This window comes from Lolium rigidum, chromosome 2, assembly GCF_022539505.1.
Source record: "Lolium rigidum isolate FL_2022 chromosome 2, APGP_CSIRO_Lrig_0.1, whole genome shotgun sequence".
Taxonomy (NCBI): Eukaryota; Viridiplantae; Streptophyta; class Magnoliopsida; order Poales; family Poaceae; genus Lolium; species Lolium rigidum.
In genome coordinates this window covers 207,496,565-207,522,072 of record NC_061509.1, presented here as the reverse complement: position 1 = coordinate 207,522,072, position 25,508 = coordinate 207,496,565, and the positions used below count along the sequence as shown (strand labels likewise).

The window sequence follows — 25,508 nt, the reverse complement described above, 5'->3', positions numbered from 1 at the left end:
AGTCTTGCTTGCTGATGTTGATCTTTTGAAATCAAAAGTTTTGCCTAATGAGAATCATCATAATAAAATTGTTACTACAGCAAATGCCATTCAAGTTAGAATTAATGAGAATATAAGATTAATGGCTGAACTGCGTGCTAGGTGGGATAGAGAAGAAAATGAAAAACTAGCTAAAGAGAAGAATATAGCTAAAGTTTGGACCATTACCACCACTAGTAATGCTAATGCTACACATGTTGCTGCACCTCCTACTAATACTAATAAAAGAATTGGTGTTAGCAATGTTTCCACTTCTAATGCAAAGCGCGAAAACTGCACCGAAACCGCTAAAACTGCCGAAATCGCTCGTGATAAAGTCGCTGAAATTTTTTCCAACATTGGGGATGATGATCCTATTGCTTTAGATTATAATGGTTTGAATTTTGATGATTGCCACATCTCTGAAGTTATAAAGTTCTTGCAAAAACTTGCTAAAAGTCCTAATGCTAGTGCTATAAATTTGGCTTTCACGCATCATATTACAAATGCTCTCATAAAAGCTAGAGAAGAGAAATTAGAGCGTGAAGCCTCTATTCCTAAAAAGCTAGAAGATGGTTGGGAGCCCATCATTAAGATGAAGGTTAAAGATTTTGATTGTAATGCTTTATGTGATCTTGGTGCAAGTATTTCTGTTATGCCTAAGAAAATTTATAATATGCTTGACTTGCCACCGCTGAAAAATTGTTATTTGGATGTTAATCTTGCTGATCATTCTACAAAGAAACCTTTGGGTAAAGTTGATAATGTTCGTATTACCATTAACAATAACCTTGTTCCCGTTGATTTTGTTGTCTTGGATATTGAATGCAATGCATCTTGTCCCATTATATTGGGAAGACCTTTTCTTCGAACTCGTTGGTGCTATCATTGATATGAAGGAAGGTAATATAAAATATCAATTTCCTCTCAAGAAAGGTATGGAACACTTCCCTAGAAAGAGAATGAAGTACCCTTTTGATTCTATTATGAGAACAAATTATGATGTTGACACTTCGTCTCTTGATAATACTTGATGCACACTTTCTCGCGCCTAGCCGAAAGGCGTTAAAGAAAAGCGCTTATGGGAGACAACCCATGTTTTTACCTACAGTACTTTGTTTTTATTTTGTGTCTTGGAAGTTGTTTACTACTGTAGCAACCTCTCCTTATCTTAGTTTTGTGTTTTGTTGTGCCAAGTTAAGCCGTTGATAGAAAACTAAGTACTAGATTTGGATTACTGCACAGTTCCAGATTTCTTTGCTGTCACGAATCTGGGTCCACCTCCCTGTAGGTAGCTCAGAAAATTAAGCTAATTTACGTGCATGATCCTCAGATATGTACGCAACTTTCATTCAATTTGAGCATTTTCATTTGAGCAAGTCTGGTGCCATTTTAAAATTCGTCAATACGAACTGTTCTGTTTTGACAGATTCTGCCTTTTATTTCGCATTGCCTCTTTCGCTATGTTGGATGAATTTCTTTGATCCACTAATGTCCAGTAGCATTATGCAATGTCCAGAAGTGTTAAGAATGATTGTGTCACCTCTGAATATGTCAATTTATATTGTGCACTAACCCTCTAATGAGTTGTTTCGAGTTTGGTGTGGAGGAAGTTTTCAAGGATCAAGAGAGGAGTATGATGCAACATGATCAAGGAGAGTGAAAGCTCTAAGCTTGGGGATGCCCGGTGGTTCACCCCTGCATATATCAAGAAGACTCAAGCGTCTAAGCTTGGGGATGCCCAAGGCATCCCCTTCTTCATCGACAACATTATCGGGTTCCTCCCCTGAAACTATATTTTTATTCCATCACATCTTATGTGCTTTTTCTTGGAGCGTCGGTTTGTTTTTGTTTTTGTTTTGTTTGAATAAAATGGATCCTAGCATTCACTTTATGGGAGAGAGACACGCTCCGCTGTAGCATATGGACAAGTATGTCCTTGGTTTCTACTCATAGTATTCATGGCGAAGTTTCTCCTTCGTTAAATTGTTATATGGTTGGAATTGGAAAATGATACATGTAGTAATTGCTATTAATGTTTTGGGTAATGTGATACTTGGCAATTGTTGTGCTCATGTTTAAGCTCTTGCATCATATGCTTTGCACCCATTAATGAAGAAATACATAGAGCATGCTAAAATTTGGTTTGCATATTTGGTTTCTCTAAAGTCTAGATAATTTCTAGTATTGAGTTTGAACAACAAGGAAGACGGTGTAGAGTCTTATAATGTTTTCAATATGCCTTTTATGTGAGTTTTGCTGCACCGGTTCATCCTTGTGTTTGTTTCAAATAAGCCTTGCTAGCCTAAACCTTGTATCGAGAGGGAATACTTCTCATGCATCCAAAATACTTGAGCCAACCACTATGCCATTTGTGTCCACCATACCTACTTATACTACATGGTATTTTCCCGCCATTCCAAAGTAAATTGCTTGAGTGCTACCTTTAAAATCCCATCATTCACCTTTGCAATATATAGCTCATGGGACAAATAGCTTAAAAACTATTGTGGTATTGAATATGTAATTATGCACTTTATCTCTTATTAAGTTGCTTGTTGTGCGATAACCATGTTCACTGGTGTAACGGCCCAGGGTAGGACCCCCAATAGAATTGTTTGTTCTTTTTCTTTTAGCATCATCATGCATCATATCATCCACAAGGTTTTATCAAATAAAATTATTTTAAATAAAAACTAATTTTCTCTCTCTATCATATGGTTTATATATATAACCTCCCTCTTCTTGTCTCAGATGAAAACATAATTTTCTCTAACTATTTTCGTATATAAAAATATTTGCAAAACAGTTTTGAGAAAGAAAAAGGAAAAGAAGTTTCAAAATAAAAATCTACCCTAACCCTCCCCTGGGCTCTCTCCTTCCTCTGGCCCATCTCATCTCCCCTTGGCCGAAGCCCATCTCCTCCAGCCCGAGCAGCCCACCTCCTTCTTCCCCTTTCTGGCCCGTACCCCTTCGTGGGAAAAGAATCTCGCCCCCGTTGTCGTCTTTCTCCTCACGACGAGGGCGTGAGTGCCCTGGTCCTCCACCACCGACGCCCTCCACCACGTGATCCCCCTCTCCTTATCTTCCCTCTCCAGAACCCTAGCTCGCCTCTCCTCTTCCTCCCTCTGGCCGCCGCCACTCTCTCCTCTTTTCCTCATCTTCCCTCTTCTCTCTGTGAGCAACGAACCCGGGCAGCACCTCACAGCTCCACCTTGCCGGCGCTACAAGCCACCCCGAGCAACGCCACCACCACCAAACGACGCGCCTCGCTCCCCTCTACCACCATGCGCAAGTAATCGACCTGGGAGGTCCTAGTTCGTCGCCACGCTCGCCGATTCCGCGCGCCGGCCACCGCGCTCCGACGTCGATTCCGGCGACCACCGACCTCCTCCGCCCCTTCTGAGCACGCCATCGAGTTCCTGGTGAGCTCGCGCTCCTCCTAGACATCCTGGCCATCTACTTTGCTTCCGGGTTCTCCATCTCACCTTGATGCCGGCTGCTCCTCCGCAGATCCTCGCCGCCGGCAGCGTTCCGACGACCTCCTGCAAGCGGCGCCGCCACCTTCTGGTCGAGCTCGACGAGGCGGTTCGAACGGTACCACGCGCGCTTGCTGGGGCGCCCTGCTTCGCTCGCGCGCGCCATGCCGCCCTGCGGTGGTCACCACCGTTTCCCTCGCCGCGCCCGGCATCGAGCACCTTGGGTGCATACACGCACGCTTCGCCACGCTGGCCTCCACGTCGACCCGCGGGCCCCATCCGTCATCCTCTCGGGCTAAGCCCATCCTCGGTGAGAAACTGTTTCTCAGATCCAGATCTAGCTGTTTCGCATCTAGGCCCCTGCAACTTCTTGTTTCTGAACCCGCAGCCCCTGGCGCGGACGATTTTCTGATAACCCCCTGGATCTTTAACAAACCAACCCGGGGTCCTTCACCCTTTCTGGAAATTATTTCCAGGCCCTTTTCTATTTAAATAAATCTGTTTCTATATTTAAAAATGCTGAAAAACTATTCCCTTAATAACTTTTAATCTGTAATTCATATGAAAATGTTTTCTATATGAAAATTGATCAGAAAAACATAAGGATCATGAATATGCCATCCATACATCTGTTTGCATCTCGCATCATGTCGCACGATGATAGTTATGCACGTTTACCTAACATATATGCGGAGTATTTCGGATATCCACCTAAGATTTCCCCGCTCCGTTTAATATTGAAGTAGCGCACCCCTGCCATGTTATGCCATGCTAACCAACACTTAAAATTGCCGGTAGGAATGCAACTCCAACCTTAATTGTTTGTCCGGGATTCCGATCCCGCTTAATTGGATAAGTTGCATCGCATCATATTTGCCATGTCATGCATATCATCTTGATCATGCTGGATCTTCTTTATCCGTAGTAGTAAGACTTGCATACGTTGTGTGTTCCAGCATTTGCTTCTTCCCGGATAGGATCACGAAGTGGTGTTGTGAGATACGACGAGTTCTCCGACAAGTTCTTCTACAGCTTTTCACAGGCGAGCCCTCTCTCTTCACCTATTTTACTCTCTCCCTCGCATTGCTATCCCTATGTTGCGATTCTTATCGAGTCACGTGTCCTATTCCACTTGTTTACCATAATACTCCTATATGTATCATTCCTTACCCATAGCCGTTGCTTGATGTTTGAGCCTTGCGAGTCGTAGGCGTGTTTAGGCTCTGTTGTTTATCTCGATCTGTTATCTTATCGGGATATGTTGGGTTGTTGGGAGGTTATCACATGCTATATCAGTTGTTGGAGATATACATGCTTTACTTATTTGTTAACAACTAAAATTGTAAGCAGAGGCATCTGTGAGCCCCTTTGCGAAAGCATCGGAACTTTGACTCGCTAATGTCCCCTAGGACCCGAGTTCTTGTTATCCGTTCCGAGATTGAGCGCTCTACCCATGCGTGGGGACGATTATTGGGCCCCCCTCACCCATTACCTTTTCTCAAGTCAGTTGAAAAGGGGGCCACAACCTTGGTTTTATTTGGCGCATGCATGTTTATATACTGTTGCCTTCGGGTGTTTACTTCCTGTTGCCTTCGGGTGTTTATATTCTGTACTGTACCTTGCGGGACGTTTAGCGAAGCGTGTGGTTTGCACGCCTAGCCGCCGGCGCAAACCTCTGAGTCCGTATCGGAGTACGGCCGGACTTCGTCACGGGTAGCTTAGTTGGGTGGCCCCCCTAGACTTTCTTGTTGAACTGGGAACGGTCTTGTTGTGAGACATCCACCTGTCGTAAGTGGGTCGAGCATGCGTATGGTTACATTTGGGCAACCCCTGCAGGGTGTACATCTTATCGATAAGCCGTGTCCGCGGTTATGGACGACTTGGAATTGTATAGCCTGATCATAGAACAACTTACACCTTATACTTGTTGCTAATAATCTGATAATAACTTGCGTAGTAACATAGCATTACTACAACCGATACCTAATAAAATTTGTCCACCGTTGAGTGCCTTTTACATTGCCTCTTCGCAATTGTTGGAGGGGATATGTGTAATCGGCTGGGTTATGTTTGTGTAGTATTTTATCTGTTACCTTGTGCGCTCTCTTATCTTATCTGATTAGACGGATGTTGTAGCGTGTCTCTATTGGTTATAGTTTCGCTGCCGCTAAACCTACCATATAGCCCCCGGCGATATATATATTATACTCGCCCGGCGAGCATAGCCATTTCTAGTCTCGCTAAGTACGTGCCGGAGTTCGTTCCTTGGTACTTACTCTCGCCTTTTCCCCTTTCTCTTTTGCTTCCTCCCTCTTGTCGGCAACCGATGGCCCGACTTTGACGAGTAGAAGAAGACGACGTTAGCAAGGGTTACCCTTCCGGCTTGGCCTGGGCAGGGTTATGGACGCCACTGGTTATCTTCAGGACTCTTAGTCCAATTTGTATTTTGTCCGTACTCGGATGTATTCGATCTTCTGTATGATTTGGATCTTTGTATTGTATATTTGTATCTTGACTCGTTGGAGTCGTTGTTGTAATATATGTATCTTGTGGGCTCTATTGTAATCCTGCTGTAATGTTACCGCTCGTGTTAATTCCTCTGGCATCACGTGTGTGATTCTTCGCGCACGTCGTGTCGGAGGGCGTCTCTGGATCGATATCGTGCGGATTTCGGCGGGTTCGCTGGGATCCTCATGGTACCGGTTCCGGGGCGTCACAAGTTGGTATCAGAGCCTCAGGTTGACGGTATCCCACTAGTCCAGCCTGTAGGATAACCTTGCCAATGGACGTTGTTTCTAGTGTCAAAACCTATTTTCGAAATTCGTTGGATAGATCTGGTTAGCTCTGATTTTTCTCCTTACCTATATTCTTTCTCGTCTTACCTTTGCGCGTTTTGAATCTTCTCTTATCTGGTTCTCTGAGTCTTAGGCTTCCACGTGGGTTGGACGATCTCTGCCTTAACCTAATAGGATCGATCTTTGAAGACCTTCCGACAGAAGAACATCACCGGCGGCTAACCTTCGTCTTCTCCATTGATGTCATCTATGCCTCTCTGATCTTTCTACAATTCTTTGTTCTTTGGCTCCGTCGAATCTTCGCTGACAATGCTTGTCGATATCGTCAATCTGAGATCCGAGAGTTGGTCACACGATTCTCCTATTTATGTTCAGGGTTAATAGTTTGGGTGCGGGATGGATTGGCCCCCATACCGACTACTCTTACTATTCGCCCTTGTTACTTGAATTGGTGGATCCGTGTGACTGTTACTCCTTCCTTTGTTTCTCCGGAGCCATCATCATCACCGGAACAACGACTTCTTGTTGGTGGTGTCGACCGCCCAAGCTGGAGCAAGAATTCTTGTTAGTGGTGTCGAGGAGATCGACACGTCGCCAGAAGAACCGATAGTTCGCCTCTTTTCCCCCGTACCTGGACCTGGGATCTCGGGGCGCGATCCCTGTGTTAGCTGATGTCGATCTGTTACGTGCCTGTGGTAGGACCCCAATAGAATTGTTTGTTCTTTTTCTTTTAGCATCATCATGCATCATATCATCCACAAGGTTTTATCAAATAAAATTATTTTAAATAAAAACTAATTTTCTCTCTCTATCATATGGTTTATATATATAACCTCCCTCTTCTTGTCTCAGATGAAAACATAATTTTCTCTAACTATTTTCGTATATAAAAATATTTGCAAAACAGTTTTGAGAAAGAAAAGGAAAAGAAGTTTCAAAATAAAAATCTACCCTAACCCTCCCCGGGCTCTCTCCTTCCTCCGGCCCATCTCATCTCCCCTTGGCCGAAGCCCATCTCCTCCAGCTCGAGCAGCCCACCTCCTTCTTCCCCTTTACGGCCCGTACCCCTTCGTGGGAAAAGAATCTCGCCCCCGTTGTCGTCTTTCTCCTCACGACGAGGGCGTGAGTGCCCCGGTCCTCCACCACCGACGCCCTCCACCACGTGATCCCACTCTCCTTATCTTCCCTCTCCGAACCCTAGCTCGCCTCTCATCTTCCTCCCTCCGGCGCCGCCACTCTCTCCTCTTTTCCTCATCTTCCCTCTTCTGCGTGAGCAACGAACCCGGCAGCACCTCACGGCTCCACCTGCCGGCGCTACAAGCCACCCGAGCAACGCCACCACCACCAAACGACGCGCCTCGCTCCCTCTACCACCATGCGCAAGTAATCGACACGGAGGTCCTAGTTCGTCGCCACGCTCGCCGATTCCGCGCGCCGGCCACCGCGCTCCGACGTCGATTCCGGCGACCACCGACCTCCTCGCCCCTTCTCGAGCACGCCATCGAGTTCGCGGTGAGCTCGCGCTCCTCCAGACATCCCGGCCATCTACTTTGCTCGGGTTCTCCATCTCGCCTTGATGCGGGCTCCTCCGCGAGATCCCGCCGCCAGCAGCGTCCGACGACCTCCGCAGCGGCGCCGCCACCTTCGCGTCCGCGCCGACCAGGCGCATCGTTTGCGCCAAGCCGCGCATCCTGGAGGCCTCTGCTCCGCCCGCGCGCACCTTGTCTGTCCGCGGTGACCGCCTCCTCCTCGCCGCGAGCGGCATCCCGCGCGTCGACCAAGCTTCGCTAGCGTGGCGTCCGACGTGGCCGTGGGCCCTCCCCGTCATCCTCTCCGGCTCAGATCCCTCTTGGTGAGAAAACTTCCCCAGATCCAGATCTGCAACTTTTGTGTTTAGGCCCCTGCATCTTTTATTCTATCAACCCGCAGTCCTTGGCCTGTCCATTTTCTGCAGAACCCCCTGGATATTTTGCAAAGTAACCCGGGGTCCTTCCCCCTTTCCGAAAATTGTTTTTGGGTCCTTTTCTCGATTAATTATATTCTGTAAATCTATTTTCAATAATAAAAACTATTCTGTTAATAACTTTTAATCTGTAACTCAAATGAAAAAGTGTTCTATATCAATTTTGATCAGAAAAATGTGAAGATCATGAATATGCCATCCATTCATCTGTTTGCATCTCGCATCATGTCGCACGTTGATAGTCGTGCATGTTCATCTAACATATATGCGGAGTATTTCGGATACCGACTATGGTTTTCCCCGCTCCGTTTAATATTGAAGTAGCTCACCCTTGCCATGCTACTGACATGCTAATCAACACTTAATTGTGTCGGTAGAAAATGCAACTCCAACCTAATTTGTTTGTCCGGGGTTTCGACTCCGATTAATTTGGATAAGATGCATCGCACCATCTTTGCCATGTCATGCATATCATCTTGATCATGCTGGATCTTCTTTATCCGTAGTAGTAAGATTGCATACATTGTGTGTTCCAGCATTTGCTTCTTCCCGGATAGGATCGCGAAGTGGTGTTGTGAGATACGACGAGTTCTTCGACAAGTTCTCCTGCAGCTTTTCACAGGCGAGCCCCCTCTCTTCACCTATTTACTCTCTCCCTCGCACTGCTATCTTTATGTTGCGATTCTTTATCGAGTCACGTGTCCTATTCCACTTGTTTACCATAATAATCCTATATGTATCATTCCTTATCCATAGCCGTTGCTTGATGTTTGAGCCTTGCGAGTCATAGGCGTGTTTAGGTTCTGTTGTTTATCTCGATCGATCGTTATCGGGATATGTTGGGTTGTTGGGAGGTTATCACATGCTATATCAGTTGTTGGAGATACACATGCTTTACTTATTTGTTAACAACTAAAATTGTAAGCAGAGGCATCTGTGAGCCCCTTTGCGAAAGCATCGGAACTTTGACTTGCTAATGTCCCCTAGGACCCGACTTCTTGTTATCGGTTCCGAGATTGAGCGCTCTACCCATGCGTGGGGATTCACTGGGACCCCCCTCACCCATTACCTTTTCTCAAGTCAGTTGAAAAGGGGGCCACAACCTTGGTTTTATTTGCCTATGCCATGTATGCCATGCTTTACTTACTGTTTCCTTCGGGTGTTTACTTACTGTTACCTTCGGGTGTTTATATTCTGTACTGTACCTTGCGGGACGTTTAGCGAAGCGTGTGGTTTGCACGCCTAGCCACCGGCGCAAACCTCTGAGTCCTCTTCGGAGTACGGCCGGACTTCGTCACGGGTAGCTTAGTTGGGTGGCCCCCCTAGACTTTCTTGTTGAACTGGGAACGGTCTTGTTGTGAGACATCCACCTGTCGTAAGTGGGTCGAGCATGCGTATGGTTACATTTGGGCAACCCCTGCAGGGTGTACATCTTATCGATAAGCCGTGTCCGCGGTTATGGACGACTTGGAGCTGTATGACTTGATCATAGAACAACTTACACCGTTATATTATTGCTAATAATCTGCTAATAACTTGCGTAGTAATATAGCATTACTACAACCGATACCTAATAAAACTTGTCCACCGTTGAGTGCCTTTTACATTGCCTCTTCGCAATTGTTGGAGGGGATATGTGTAATCGGTTGGGTTATGCTTGTGTAGTATTTTATCTGTTACCTTATGCGCTCTCTTATCTTATCTGAGTAGACGGATGTTGTAGTGTGTCTCTATTGGTTATAGTTTTGCTGCCGCTGAACCTACCATATAGCCCCAGGCGATATATATTTATACTCGCTCGGCGAGCATAGCCATTTCTAGTCTCGCTAAGTACGTGCCGGAGTTCGTTCCTTGGTACTTACTCTCGCCTTTTCCCTTTCTCTTTTGCTTCCTCCCTTTTGTCGGCAACCGATGGCCCGACTTCGACGAGTACAAGATGACGACGTTAGCAAGGTTACCCTTCCGGCTTGGCCTGGGCAGGGTTATGGACGCCGCTGGTTATCTTCAGGACTCTTAGTCCAATTTGTATCTTGTCCGTACTCGGATGTATTCGATCTTATGTATGATTTGGATCTTTGTATTGTATATTTGTATCTTGACTCGTTGGAGTCGTTGTTGTAATATATGTCTCTTGTGGGCTCTATTGTAATCCTGTTGTAATGTTACCGCTCGTGTTAATTCCTCTGGCATCACGTGTGTGATTCGTCGCGCACGTCATGTCGGAGGGCGTCTCTGAATCGATATCGTGCGGATTTCGGCGGGATCGCTGGAATCCTCAGGATACCGGTTTGGGGGCGTCACACCGCATACACCAGGTTCATGGCAGTGCCGCATTACGCATACCTCTTGTGGAGGATTCCTGGACCCAACGGCCAATAATGGTCAGTGGAAGCTTCGCATTGTCAGATAAGTGCGACAGAGATTTCAACAAAATTTCCGAGTCGTTTGGAATGCATGTTGAGTACTAGGTGACAAAATTCACCACCAACCATGATGTGTTGCCATACGGGGGTAGATCCTTGCAAGAGCAAGCTTTCGACACCTCAAAAGACTCCAAGGAAGTGCAAATCCACCCAACAGATCCCAAGAAGACAACATCCATCGCGACCAACACCTGGATCGTGCATAGAAAACCGCCCTCATCGAGTTCCTCTGTGAGTGCTGGGAAATCTTCGCATAGTATCCAGCTGACATGTCAGGAGTACCTAGGGAACTTGCTGACGCTACAAGAAAAGTTCTGATACTCAACGTCCAATTTTTGTCAAGTTTGGCCCCTTTTTCGTCGCATATGGGCCTAACCCGACGATATGGGTTCTGTGGTCCAAACTGCGTCAGGCAAAGTCCTACCACGTTTTTTTCGATTCGCCGCGTTTGGGCGCCCTTCCGGCACAGAAAATTGGACCGTTGCAGAAGTGTTTTTGGGAGGCCATTGACTGCTGACGACATGCAAACTGACACGTGGCAGACACCGTTAACTGTCAGTTAACACCGTTAACCGGCTGAAACCCCGTGGTAGATGGTAGGACCACACGAAGCCTGCCACGCCTTAAGCGGGCCGGCCCATTTAGTTTGCGGGTCGGGCCAGCTGACTTAGTTTGACCGGTCAACTATATAATTGGGCTGGTCTATTATGTACGTGGGCCGGGCCTAACCTGTATGGTCGATTGTCAAAACTTAAATGGGCCGGCCCACTAAGCACGTGGGCCAGGCCGAATGCCTTCGTTTGACCAGTCAACTGGCAAACTGGCCGGCCCACTAAGCATGTGGGGCCCACTTTCCTGTTATTGGTCCGGCCCATTTAGTAAGTGGGGTCCACCATAAAGCAAGTGGGCCGACCCACTAAGCATGTGGGGCCCATTTTCCTGTTATCGGGCCAACCCATTTAGTAAGTGGGGTCCACCATAAAGCAAGTGGGCTGGCCCAATAAGTTAGTGGGCTGACCCAATAAGAATGTGGGTCCCACTTTCCTGTTATCGGGTCATCCTAGTTAGTAAGTGGGGTACACCATAAAGCAAGTGGGCTGGCCCAATAAGTTAGTGGGCCGGCCCACTAAGCATGTGGGTCCCTCTTTCCTGTTACCGGGCCGGCCCAGTTAGTAAGTGATGTCCACCATAAAGCAAGTGGGCTGGCCCAATAAGTTAGTGGGCCGGCCCAAAAATAAAGTGGGGCCCACTATCTTGTTATCGGGCCGACCCAGTTAGTAAGTGGGGTCCACCTTAAAGCAAGTGGGCTGGCCCAATAAGCACGTGGGTCCCACTTACCTGTTACCGGGCCGGCCCAGTTAGTGAGTGGGGTCCACCTTAAAGCAATTGGGCTGGCCCAATAAGTAAGTGGGCCGACCCAAAATAAAAGTGGGTCCCACACTACAGTAAGTGGGCTGGCCCAGTAAGTAGTAGGGACCTGGTCGTTTGACTAGTCAACTTGCATTCTCTGGGCCAGCCAAGTTAGGCTTATGAGAAGGCCCATTAAATTTATTGGGCCTAAAATCTGATATCAATGATATACACAATTACATACACAAATAAAATAATCAGGATAATTACAAGGCAATTAATGTGCCCAAATAAAAAAATTACATATAATCATGGAGGGCTTCTATTAGCATCATCAATAACACGATGATATTTGGCAATCGCCTTGATTGAATCTTGTGTACACTTTTTCAACATATCATCTACAGATCTTAAAGCAGCAACACCAGGTTTTTCATACAATACATCCTTGAGATATTTACTGTTTGATGAAAGGAATGGTCTTGGTTGACGGCTATGAGAGGATGCATCAGAAGAAAGATCAGAACTTTTTGTGGGTCTCACTTCTGATGAAGATTGCTTCATCACAACTGCATTCTGATAATAATACAAAAAGAGTTAAACGATGAACTATGCAAACATGTATTAAGCATTATCGATATGAGATAGTCACAAGTACTAAGCACAGACTTACATTATATCGTTGCATAGGCTCACTACGGAACCTTTTTTGCCCCTCTATCTTCTACTAAGGACTTCTTCATTACAACAGCATTCTAGTAATATTGCAAACATAGTTACAACAGTGAACTATTCAAAATGTATTATGCAATGTAGATATAATATAATAACAAGTTGCATAAATAAGCACAGAACAATGTATGGAACATGTACTAAGCACAGACCTACATCATAATGTTGCACAGGGTCGCTACAGATCCTTTTTTGGCGACTATCTTCTAATGATGACTGCTTCATTACAACTGCATTCTGATAATATTGCAAACATAGTTACAACAATTAACTATTCAAACATGTATTATGTAATGTAGAGATCAGATAATAGCATGTAGCAGAAATAAGCACAAGATAAGATATGATACATGTACTAAGCACATACTGGCTCGCTGCAGGTTCTTCTCTTGCGTGCACTAGTCATGGTCGACATGCCTGTCATTTTAGGTTTAGCCATCAGGTGAAATGCTAATCCTCCTGCTCCATTGTCCTTAATCTATGTTTAGATATCACATTTAAGACCAAGTCAGCTGGTTTCAAATAACAAAAAACTTGAGCTACCAAATGAATAAACTAATATTTAACAGATATGAGATGAAAACCAACTAGATGTTGCTTTGCATGAGATAAGAATTTCAGATATTCAGATTTAGAGTAGGGAATGAATATAACTGTAATGTCAAGGTTTTCCACATAAAGTAAACTGGCATTAAGAATGACCAGATGTCAGGTTCAAATCACCTTCGCGGTTGCTCCAAGACAAGCATATCAAATAGGCAGAAACATAGTAAAGCGTGAATGGCATTGCTATGGCAGGGTTCTAAGTGTGAATCTCTTGCATAAGGAACAATGCATATAGGTTATAGATAATAACAGAAGTAAACAGCGAAAATTACCAACCATGAACTCAGATTCCAACCTTCCCTATCGTCACTGATGTTAATGTTGGATGTTCTAATAGGCGGTTCGCATGATCAATCCCTAGGAAAAATAACATTGAAAAGTTAGTCTACGATAATACAAAGACTAGACATGCACGCAACAATAACTATACAAGATGTGTGACAAGAGCATTCATGGAAAAAATAGCTATAAGCTAATAACGAGGTATAAGAGAAAGCAGATTGGAAATGCACATAGCATGATTATAAAAGCAGTGTGAGAATAGCAGGCAGGAGAAAACAACTAGCGGCTAGCGGTGAGCTAATCACGTGGTATAAGAACAAACAGATTGGAAATTCCCATAGCATCACTATAAAAATAGTGCGACAATAGCATGGAGTAAAAAAACAGCTGACAACAAATGAATGTGTATAAGGCTATAAATATGTGGATGCACAGGGTCAGTAGAATGAACATGATGGTAGCTACCGGATAATACTTTTGTACTATACAATATTTAAACGAACTTCGTGCGAAGCAACACATCAAAAAAGGTTAATGGCATATGAGATCTGCCAATAACTATACAAAACATGACTAAAGAAACAGCGTGATCTAACGGGCTAGAGTACTTACCAAGCAGCGGCGGGGTGGACGGGGGCGGCAGCTTGCATTCGAGCGGCGGCGAACGCGGGAGATGATGAATTGACCCTGTTTCAGGAGAAGAAGGCGTTAGTGAAGCAGATCTGGTTGGCTGGCAAGGGATTTAGTGAAGTTGATACAGCCGCTGCGCCGAGGTAGTTGGTGGAATAGATCGGCTTCTATGGAGGGGGGCCGTGGTGAAGTAGACCCGGTTCTGTTGGAGAGGATCCGGTGCATCATAGGAAAGGCGTTGACTGCTACACTGTGGATGAGGTCGGCGGTGAAGTAGATCCGTCGGTGGCGAGGGCGGCGGGGGAGCGGATCCGGTGGGTGGACAGCCAACACGATCAAGGCTACGCTGTGGAGGAGTATGCCGGCGGCGAAGCAGATCTAGTACCGTAGAGAGTCGGAGCTTTGGCGTGTGAGAGTATTTTTGAGCGAATAGGGCGAATGGTTGGTGGGTGGGTGTGGGCCTGTGGGGAGGGTTCGGGATCTAGGCAAGATATTTCATTGTTATCGAATGAGCCCTCCATGGTCGGTGGGTTGTAGCTTCCGGACCAGGGTTAAAAGGGTAAAACTGTTCACGGGATTTTCGAATGGATGCGGCGGGATGCTTTGGCGCGCGGCCGAAATTTTCAGTTTCAAGCTACGAGCAGAATGACAAAAATAATGTTCTTCCCCAAGGAGCTCTCATTTCTTCCTCTTCTCTCTCTCTCCAACCCCCCTTTCAGAGTCTCTCCCACGCCCCCGGCTCCTCTCCCCTTCTCTCCTGTGGCCTCGCCGGCTGGAGACGAGGCCGACTTCTCTCTGTATATCGTACACCCTCCGATCTAAATTAATTGATTCAAATTTTCTTAGATGTGTATGTATCGAGAGTAAAAACATGTGTGGATACATCCATATTTAGATAAGCAAAGTTGAATCAATTAATTTGGATCCGAGGGAGTAGTTGTTGTTGTAAGATATAGTGTTTCCCATGAGGAGATTGGCGCAATGCAGTCGGGGATCTCGTCATCGGCTTCATATCTGGCCAATGGTGAATCTGGCGGATCAGATCTGGCGGATTTTGCCGGCCAACCCCCGATCTGGTGCCATCAAGGTGATGGCGCTAATGGTGAGGCTTGCTTTGGACAGTGCTTCGGATCTGGCCAATGGGAAAGTCAAGCTGCTGACGTTCCCAGGAGTTCACAAGATCGGGGCATACGACAGCGTCATCCGTCTTGCCCGTGCACATCTTGGCCTTTTAGTGGCTCTCCTCAGAGCCAATATGCCGTTGCTGAGGCCCTTCTTCTGCTTCGTCCTGGCGACTAACGACGACACCTTCCCAAGTGGTGCGTCCCCGGCGACGGAGTTGCTGGAAAGGATGCGGAGCAGAGCTCTAATGTGCAGTCAAGAAGGACTCGATTGCTTTTCTTCTAGATGTTTTGGGGTCCTTTTTGTAAAGTTGCAGGTCCTATTAGTTATTGTCTAGTTCTTTTGGACCTATATGTAAATTTTTGGACTAGTTTCCATTGGCACCGATAAACTTGAATTTTGACAAGTTCACGGGAAAAAAATTCCTTCGCACATATGGCCTATCATGTATGCACATTCTTGAGATTTAAACTATATGTAATGGCCAACACTTGCGCAAGGGGGCTCATCTAGTGCGCACTAGTTTCCATTAGCACCGATAAATTTGAATCTTGACAAGTTCTCGGAAGAAAAAATTGATTCGCATATGGCCTATCATGTATGCACATCATTGGGATTCAAACTATACATAGATGGCCAACACTTGTGCAATGGGGTCCTCTAATGTGCACTTGTTTCCATTAGCACCGATAAATTTGAATCTTGACAAGTTCTTGGAATAAAATTGCTTCACACATATGCCCTATCATGTATGAACATTATTGGGATTCAAACAATATATAGATGGCCAATACTTGCGCAACGGGGTCCTCTAGTGTGCACTAGTTTCCATTAGCACTGATAAGCTTGATTTTTGACAATATATTCAAGAGACTTGTTTCGCGATTGTCGGCCTATATCATGCATATATGAACATTTTTGGGATTCAAACTTTATAGATGGCCAACACTTGCGAAAGGGCGGCGGGGGGGGGGTCCTCTAGTTAATGTGCACTAGCTAGATTCCATTATCACCGATAAACTTGAATTTTGACAAGTTCTCGAAAAAACTTGCTTCACAATATAATATGGCATACCACATGTGTATAAACATTCTTGTGATTCAATCTATAGATGGTGGCAAACACACTTGCGCAAGGGTCGGGGTCCTCTAATGTGTGCAATAGTATTTTCGATTAGCATCGACAAAGTTGTATTTAATTTTGAAAGTTCTCAAAAAAAACTTGCATATGTCCTATCATGTATGAACATTCATGGTATTCAAAATAAATGGCCAAAAATTGTGCATCAAGGGGGTTATCTATAAATATGTGTACTAGTGTACATTTAGCACATGCAAACTTGAATATATATATATATATATATATATATATATATATATATATATATATATATATATATATAGAGCTAAACTATTCTTGAACCCCCTTAAGAAGGGTTCTAGAATAGTTATTCTCGAACCTGGTTCCTGACCGAACCGAACCACCGAGAAGCTCCCGTTCGACCCGAGAAAACCCACCGAGAAGAAAGTGCACTTCCGCTGAACCTCCCCAAGTTTCTTCCTTATCGTCTGCGAACCGCGCCGCCTGGTCCCAACTCCCGCCCGCCTTCTTCCCGGCCGCCGGCCGCCGGCCCCAACTCCCGCCCGCCTTCTTCCCGGCCGCCGGCCCCAACTCCTGCCCCACCTTCTTCCCCGGCCGCAGCCCTCATCCCACCAATCGCACTGTAAAAATCAAGGCGCCCACCCGTACGGCCCCCATCTTCCACCTACCCCGCGCCCGAATCCCGCCTCCACCGGCGCCGGGAGCTCCCCGCAACCTAGGCGTCGCCTCCCGCGAACGTAGAAGCCCGGTGGTGCCCCTCCCTGCAGCTCGCGCGCGGCCCATCTCCTTCCGTGCAGCACGCACGCCAACTCCCCTTCCTCCCGCAGCGCGCCTCCCCTAGCACTTCCTCCTGCAGTGGCCCGCCCCTTCCTCCCGCAGCGCGCCGCCACCGACCCCCACCCTCGCGCGCCGCCACCAGCTACCCGTCCCGGCGCGCCGCCACTTGCCCCCACCCTCGCTCGCCGCCACCAGCCCCCACCCCGGCGCGTTGCCACCGACCTCCCACCCCAATGTGCGGCCACCGGGCTATCCATCCTGGCTTGGTGTGGACTGGTCTGGACTCCCTCCAGCATGGCCGCCCCCTCCATCTCGATCTGCGGCCGCGCTGAAATCCACCGGCGAGATCCATGTAAGTACATCTGAGGTGCCCCTCTCCCTTCTCTGATTCTGAACTCCCTTCTCCCTCAACTCTAAAACTTCCTTCTTCCCCCAACTCTGAACCGCCGGTGTAGGCAGAGAGCCACGGCCAGGACCGTCCGCCTTGCTAGTGCTAAACTGAACTACCACCCCTGCCGAACTGATCTGCTACTTGTTTAGTCAATAATGACAACTGCAACAGAAAATCAAAATGATTGTATTTTGTATTTCTAGGGGAAACAAACATTGCTCGCTGTGTGTACTATGTTGCTTAGCTGAGAAGCTATTTTTCTTTTTATTTCCTTTTATGATAAAAGTAGATTAGCATGTGAATTATCTAGTGAATTACACGCACCAAGTTCAATTTGATCGCCTTGCAAAAGTTCACATTCAACGAGTCGGTAGTTCACAGTGTTCACCTTGTCTCGCTCAAAGGTTAACTTAATTTCGACCAGTTCAATTTGAACACCTGGGAAGTTCAAATTTGTATTGAGACAAAATATAATTAAAGCCTTTAACTCTACTACAATTCATCATTTGCTATGAATGTACAGGATACGCCATGACCTTATTCTTTAGGAATAGATATTGTGGACGACGAAAATGTCCCACCTGCCATCATATAAATAAAGCTTTTATTATGTTCGGAGTTTGTTTCAACTATAATCAGAAGTTCAATTTGGATTTTATTGGCACTTTTTAAAGCATAATGACTTACAGTCTAACATTGTTGAAAATGTTCTTCTATGCTTATTAAATATTGGCAGCTTTACCATGACTAGGATGCCATCTCTATCTAGCGATTGTGATGCAGTGCAGTTCACTATTAGCCGTGGGTCGGTTCAGTTTGTTGTTTGTCACAAGTCAGCTCCCTCCTTTGAACTCCTATGATGTCCCGTGAAGGTAAGCGAAATTTTTGCCCAATATTCAGAGAATTTGCAATAATATTGTTGTATGTGTTGACGCTCCTATAATTTACAAAAAAGTTCTTGCAATTGCTAAACAAGTTCACTTATTGTTCTAGACCGGTTCAGTACATGAAGAAGTGAAGTTCACTCTTGTTCTAATTCTGGTGCATCCAAATTGCTTAATGTATTGACTTCATAGTTCATATCTACCGTCTCCAGCCAACGGCACTGCATCCTAATTGGTGAAGTTCACATCTCCTCCTACTTCAGTTTAGATATTCTTGCTAGGTGAATTAGTCTTTCCGATTTTGATTTTCTTTGTTAACTGAATTTTGAAGTTCACAAATTGGAAAATGTGAAGTTCAGATATAGGCACAGAGATGCAACCATTGCTCCTGGTACATGGCCGCGTCAATGACCTCACAACCATACCCTTGCCTCGCTGCTGCTCTGAACTCCGGACGGTGATGCTCGTAGTCGTAGATGATTTTGGCTAGTGGACCAAATCCAAGTTCCGTGATTCACTTTATTGCCTGTCATTCAATATATGAAGTTTCCAAATTTACTGTTATTAAAGTTCAGTTTGTACTAGTGCTAAGTTCACTATTTTCTTGGTAGAAAAATGTATTCTCTTGCAAGTTCGCTAGAGTTCTTTTGGCGCCTAACTTAGTAAGCGACAAAAGTTCACTTCTGTTAATATAAGCAGTTCATTATTCGTTGAATTTGTGCCTTACAAGTGTTTGCTTCCATGTATAGACACATGAATTATGTTTCTAAAAATAATTTCCACAAGAAGTTGCTCCTAATTTACAATTTTTTTGGCTTTGCAATAGCCAAGGATGTTCACTCATTGTTTTTAACCGTTTCACTACCTGAAAAATGGAAGTTCCTGTGTGGAAAAATATTCGTTATAAAAATTGCATCTATGGAGTTTGCACTTTGCTTCGATCTTTAGTTGTCTGAAGTTCACTTCCTCCCTACCACGGAGTTCGTTACTAGTACAGGGCAATTGCAGTTACTTATAATGCACTGTGGGTTCGTAGGTTCACTTTTTATTTGCTAAATGTTCAGTTCCTCTATGAGGGGAAGCTCACTTGTTTTTATCATGTGTTAAAACTCAAATATATCTTGTGAATCAACTTCTATAACAATGCTGTTATTCCATTGTTTTTGTAGGTCAATACAATGAGCTTTAGATAATAAACTCTTATCTTCTGTATGGCAGGACCTTTGAGGCTCCTGATGGCAAAGCATGTTTGGCATTTTCAAGAAAATAAGTGTATGAAAATGAAGACCCTTTGCGTTTGGTATGCACTTCCAAACAATGACCTATGATATTTCCTTATATATGATCTATTCAGATGCAGCAATCCAGCTGCAGTTTATTTCCATGTATTACTCTACATCTGTCTGCTTGTGCAAACAGTTTAGAGGACACTTACCCTTTGCATCTACTGATTATGGAACAAATATGATAGGTTTGAAAACACAAGTTCACCTCATCCACATATGAACAAATTTTGGACGTTAGCATTAAAAGCAATTTCAAAAGTTCATTCTTTGATATTTATAAGTTCATTATTTGCATTTGAGAAGTGCACACGTAATGTTGTTTCCTCAACCTTAAAAGCAAACACCGCCTCTTCGAAAAAGTATATGTTTTTAATCGTGAAATGTAGTTGATCAGCATGCTGAAGCTCAGTGTTTTGTTTACTATAAAAGTGTCCATTTTATATAAACAGAAAAACAAAAATATCGCTGTTTGTACAGTGGAAGTTCGCCTTGTATAAATAATGAAGTTCGTTCATATTACTGGAAGATACTGCTTCTTTTACATTTACGTGAGTTCACTAGATGTTTCGGAGTAGGATGCACATGTGCTACTGGTTTGCTTGTGTTTTTCCTTATCCTTAATTTTTTTATAACAATAGTTACTTTATATGCAGGCATAAATGCAAGATACAACTATAGCAGCTGTTAGTTCACATGAGCAAGAACGAGCTCTCTGTGAATATTGAGCTCTCTGGTATGATACACAATGCTGGCATTGTTTCCTGTTTCTCCTACTGAAATTCGGATTGAGTAATAATGTTCAGTCACTAGTGCAGTTTTGTTCACCTCGCCACGGAACAAGTCACTAGTGCAGTTTTGTTCACCTCGCCACGGAACAAGTCACCGTCTAGCTCCTCTGACGTTCACGGGATGCCATGCTCCAGGAGAAGTTCACATATGGGAAAGTGCGACATCCCAGGTTCAACTTATTCCTCTCCACGTCTTGCTAATTTTCATCATTTATTACATGCTCTCGATTCAGACCTCTAGCTAAGCAAGCAACGCCAGCTGCCAGGAGCACCCATGAGATTTAGATTGGACGTTTACATCAGACGTTTAGTTAGAGAAGTTCATCAAAACGAAAGCGAGAGAGAGATATTCAGTGCTAATTTATGAGAAGTGCACTTGTGGTGATACATATATGAAACTTTTTCGGTAATAGACTCATAAATTTTAAGAAATACAAAGTCGTTCACTTCCAGAAAAAGAGTAGTTTAGTGCGTGTGTGTATTACACCAGTTTACTTCTGAAAATGTTCTTCCATTTGTTGTTTCTTTTCTGTAAGAACTAGGATGATGATTAATGTACCATGTGATGCTCTGAAATTCTGAATATTTGGTTCTTCAAACTCGGTCTACTCATCTGTACTGTGCAGCCCTTGTGCATCCTGCAGTTAGACGCGGAGCAACACACTTTTGTTTTGGCAAAGTTTGGTCGATCGCAACACAGAAAAATATTTTTGCAAGTTCATGGCAGCTCGCCGGCGAGTCCATGTCCACAAGCTTGCTACCGTCCTGTTGTGCAGTATGGCCTCGCGCAGCATCTCTGTTCTGTTTCATTTCCCTTGCTCCGCTTGTATAGAAGCTCATAAGTTGATATCATAGATCAATTCAATTGTGTTAGATTGCCTAAGACCGATAAATACAACTGGGAAAAATTGCATGAAGTAGAGTCGTGCAAGTTCACCATGTTAAAAGAAACCATTGTTGGGTAGTTCGCTACATATGGACTGTGGATTCATTCATAATGTTTTTGTCCTGATGCGTGTCTGACTATATAAAAAGGTAGAAGTTCAGTTTGCTTACAAAGAAAGATGCAGTTATGGAGAGAGAGGAGTGTATGCGATGGTGGTGTGAGGATAACATAGAAAGTTAGAAACGTGTGATAGAGAAAAGCCCAGCTCAGTTCTGGCCAGTATCTGTTTTTTTCTGTCAATAATAGTGATCGTACTCACTGTAAAAATAAAAAGAGAGTAACCTGAGCAGTTTGGGGAAATAGACAGGGCTGTTTGGGAAGGTTTTTATTCTTCTGTGTATTTTTTGTGGACAGTGAAAACGTTAATAGGGTTGGAAGTGCTATCTGATTGGGTCGCTCAGAAGCGGCATGTTTCGTCTCACTTGGAAGTTTACTTTGATTCGTCTAGGATTTCACTGCATAAGTTTCACATTGGACTTGTCGCAATTCATATTATTTTGCTAGGGAGTGCACTTCAAACAGCCCCGAAGTTCCCTCTGTACAGTCGAAGTTCATTAAATTTTATTTGGAAAATGGCCAATCAGAAATTCCATTACCGTGCCGGTTATTTGCATCATTTACCTACTAACAAGCAGAAACAACTTTTTCCTGGTTTATTAGTGAAGTTCAGTTCAGATCAAAGATATACGTTCTATTCAAAGATAATTTTGACTTTCAAATAGGATTATGTGTCTCACTAATTAGTTTATACACGGGACATCCTTTTGCATCAATTGTTTATGGTGTGATTCGGTAGCTTTAAAAATGGAATTTCACCTTTCTGCCTGTCGTGGTTCCTCAAAATGTTGCTATCTCTATTTTCTGTTTCTCTTTAAATTAATTTTCTGGTGATTGTAAGATTGTGTAGCAAGTGTTACAGTATATACTCATATTCGGGACAGTATGGCAGATGCATAAATGACTAGGTCCGGTAGTTCACTCATAAAAGCTCAAGAAGTTACTTCAATAGAAACAAACTTCAGTTCATCCGGATGAAAGTGTTGATGGGTGGCTGGGATAAAAAAAAGATTTTTTTGGGGAGTTTCTTCCTTTTTAGTAGAGAGTAATTTATGACAATCGATCATTTCAATTAGGATGATAGTACACTTTGTATAAAAAGTACAGTACATGTACATGGAGAAGTTCATCTCCGAATTAATTTATGTTACATTCTACCATCCATACAATGGTGTTTCCTGATAATAGTGAGGAAAAAGTTAAGAAAAATTAGAAGTCCACTTCTTTAACTATATAGGTTCAAAGTTCATCCTAGGCCCTAGAAGTTTACTTCTCTGTGTTTTCAACATAATCAAAGAACAGGAAGTTAGCATCCTCAATAGAGGCAGTGCACTTAATACATATATATTTAAATTTACTAGCACCATAGATGGCCCTAGACATCAACAGCTGGGCACGTTGTATCTTTTTAGCATGTATCTGGCTGTAGTTCATTTTACTTCTTGGATATTTGTTTCGTATTCACTAGGAGTTTATTCTTTAAAGGAATTTCTGGCTGCACATGGATTTTGTATTGGTTTTACTGTGAAGTTCAGTCCATATGCACTTGAAAGTTCACTATTTCTATATGTAAAATTTGCAGAGATAACATAGGCGGACAAATTGCAGTTCACAATTTATTGATCAGGTTTTTTACAGGTGCACATGGCAGAAGTTCACATCAACTATACTGTGAAGCTCGCCTCTTCTTTCCCGTGAATTCGCCTCGTCAATTATTTTGTCAGCAAGTTCACATCGCCCTCGTGAGGAAGTTCACCTATTCTCTATGCGGAAATTTAGTTTTATCCTATCAGGAAGTGTAGTTTGTCAGCATATACGTTCAAGGTTATTGTGACCCTTCTGTAACTTCCTCAGAGAGTGGTTTGCTCTTGACTTGGTTGCTTGGCATTTTCTACCATATGTTCAACATGGATTTTTGTTGTTGCATTGTGTTAATACATCATATAGTGAAATCATCGATATAAATTATGTGTTCTCCTATGATATTCGGTGATGTAACATTAGTTCAAGATTTATCGGTTGTGCCTTTCCACTCTCTGTTTTGTTTTGTTGTATGAGACCACTATCTACTGTTTTCTTTTATTTTTGAGAATATACTGGTGTCCACTACTATCCTTATGTTGCCCTTTGTTCGTACATGTAATTAAGGAACACTACTGAATCAGATTCTTTACTATTGCCATCTCATTCATAACTTGAAAATCTCGTCTCTGACTTGCATATTGCCACTTTCTCTTTACATTATTTGTTACTGACTTTTATGGTTGTACCGCGTGGAAGTTAACCATTGATATGCTGAAAAGTTACTCTATCGAAATTCACTTTGGCTAGGGCAAAAGTTTACTTTGTACCGCGCAGAAGTTCACTTTAAACAAGCTAGAAATCTATATTTTGTCAAAATTAACTTTGGTCAAGATGGAAAATAACTTTTGTTAGAATGGAAGTTCACCTTGTACGGCGTGGAATGTCACCTTTGACATGACGAAAATTTACTCTTTGTTGAAATCCACTTTGGTCTGGGCAAAAGTTTACTTTGTACCACACGACATTACGGATGAAGTTTGAAATATATTTTGTCAATATTATATTTCAACGCGGAGGATGTTCATGACGCACATGCCGGAAAATTGCTTTTGTTAAAGTTCACTTTTTTACGGAGCGAAAGTTCACTTTAAGCCATGTAGGAAGTTCATTTTAAACATGACAGAAACTTTTATACCGCGATGGGAAGTTCACTAATAGATATCGGGAAGTTCACTTCCATATTCGAGCAGCTCACACACTCTGTTTTTGTGGGCGGAAATCATACGCATAGAAAACATCCGTACGACCACCGATTGCGTAAATCGATCAACTCCACGTACAATTAGCACTAATATAACTCAATTAATACTCCAACATACCGCAATGCCACACCTAATCAATCTAGATGAGCCAATTTCGAAATGTTCTCGTGTTGACGTTATCTCACTTTTATGTATTTCTTAAATTAAACTAAAACCATTTAGAATTTGGAAAAACATTCAACATGAAAAAGATGCGCCTAATCAATATCTTTCCAACGCAATATCATTTGGAACATTTCGATAAGTGGTTCGAAAATGAGCCCCAAAAAACAGTTCGAAAAACCGTGAAGTTCGAAAAGCGTAATCACGTATTTTCAAATCTGCTCTTAAACTGTAAAGAATTTAGGAAAGTGTTCTTCATGAAAATGGTGCGCCTAGTGATCAGCTTTCCAACGGCATATCATACGCATCTATCCGATAAACAGTTTGAAAATTAGAACCCCAAAACTGCACAAAAATAGAGAAATCCGCGAAAACGTTGTTTTGTATATTTCAAATTAGTTTTAAATAATACAGAATTTGGGAAAACAATGAACACAGAAAAGTTGCGAAATTTCCGTACGAATCCAACGGTATATTATACGCATCAATCCGATAAGCGGTTTGAAAATCAACATGAAAATACTATCTGCACGAACATGCAATTCTGGTATTCCGTCGAGATGTTCACTAGGAAACACCCGGAAGTTCACAAGTGGTTCGAGAATAGTTATTCTCGAACCGGTTCGAGAATAGCAGACCTATATATATATATATATATATATATATATATATATATATATCGACGCGGATTTTCTAACTAGGTGGCTAGCTGTGCATAGGTAGGCTGCCGTTGGATAAAGGGATCATGAGCGCTCAACCTAGCAGATTGGGTCCTTTATGTTGTTTGAGGTGCCAACGCTGTGAGCTTTTCCGTCAGAGTGCATGCACTGGCACAAAGGAGGCAGAGGAATCTCATTGAATTTGAATGCCAACATGGATGAGCAAAAGGATCACGTGTAAATCGGCTGTCCTCGTCGGGACCTGAGTTC

The 25,508-nt window shown here is 43.6% G+C and overlaps 1 long non-coding RNA gene across 4 annotated transcripts; it reads left to right on the top strand.

Moving 5' to 3' along the window:
- Positions 1-17,502: 17,502 nt before the first annotated feature.
- LOC124692875 lies at positions 17,503-23,566 on the top strand. Of its 4 annotated transcripts, none has more exons than XR_006999758.1 (7): positions 17,503-17,631; positions 18,459-18,542; positions 18,664-18,789; positions 18,909-19,854; positions 20,494-20,573; positions 20,656-20,798; positions 23,270-23,566. It is a non-coding gene; the product is annotated as an uncharacterized LOC124692875 (long non-coding RNA). The 4 variants fall into 4 exon arrangements; XR_006999756.1 differs by having other exon boundaries at positions 18,886-19,854; XR_006999755.1 differs by having other exon boundaries at positions 18,664-19,854.
- Positions 23,567-25,508: the final 1,942 nt, after the last annotated feature.